The sequence below is a fragment of the Penaeus monodon genome, chromosome 19 (assembly GCF_015228065.2).
Source record: "Penaeus monodon isolate SGIC_2016 chromosome 19, NSTDA_Pmon_1, whole genome shotgun sequence".
Lineage (NCBI taxonomy): Eukaryota > Metazoa > Arthropoda > Malacostraca > Decapoda > Penaeidae > Penaeus > Penaeus monodon.
The window spans coordinates 1,677,025-1,677,980 of NC_051404.1; the positions used below are offsets into that span (position 1 = coordinate 1,677,025).

Below are 956 nucleotides of genomic sequence, written 5' to 3' on the forward strand. Positions count from 1 at the left end.
TTGTTTGTAGTGTTTGTTTTGGATATGCATGGAATACATCATAACCCAAGTAAATTTTAAGAAATAAGTAACATGTTGTAGGCTACATCTATATGATGCAAAATTTTGTAATATGTAGGATTTGTATAATGGATTATACCACTGTAATATTTAAAAAATGATTAGCATTGTTAGGCTATGTATCTTATCCTGAGTATTTTGGATTAGTCTGTAGAGCTATCATTTTACTTTTACTTTTACTTTTATTCTGTTGTTATCATCTCATCCTGCCCAATAAAATATATTCCATAGGGCTGCACATCAGATAGCATTTTGTAAGTGTCACGACTATTTGTACTAATTATGAATCCTTGAGTAGGAGTTATTTAATCATATCTGGATTATTCCTGTGATTTTGCTGGTCATGACAACTTGTAGTTATTTATTGGTTAATCTTGAAGCAGAGTTTTCTAGAACAATGAAGCCCATTTGCAGACTGCCTCTCTACTGCTCAGCGTCATACAGTAGTCATACACTCTTTATGCATCAATTTTGCGATATCTCCCTGAATCACACCATCCTTCTTCTTTATTTTTCCTTTGTTACTTTTTGTGAAATAGAATACTGATTATCATCACAAATATGTAGAAAGTTGCCCCATGTTTCTGAAGCAATTAGGGCACACAGTTGTGTAAATACAAAAAAGGACTATCCCCATTGCAGTTCTTTGCTGAGCTCCTCTTTTCAGCCATTGGGGTCTTGAAAACATGTTCTTATCAGTACACATAATATTCCATGTTCAAGATAATATTTCAGTAATTCCAGTGCATAAATTTCTTTACTAATAGTTTTCAAAACCTAAAGTAGCAGTTCTTTCTATGGTGAAAAAATGGCTTTAGCAAAATTGATGCACAACACTTTCCTGTGTGCTCCATGGCCCAGTGGGCTATGGGGCCTGGGCTGATCTATATAGGAGT

The 956-nt window shown here is 34.2% G+C and overlaps 1 protein-coding gene across 1 annotated transcript in view; it reads left to right on the plus strand.

Moving 5' to 3' along the window:
- The window catches only part of LOC119584944 (E3 ubiquitin-protein transferase MAEA-like), a gene marked incomplete in the record, with an annotated part of 16,844 nt that overhangs the window by 930 nt on the left and 14,958 nt on the right, over positions 1-956 (plus strand).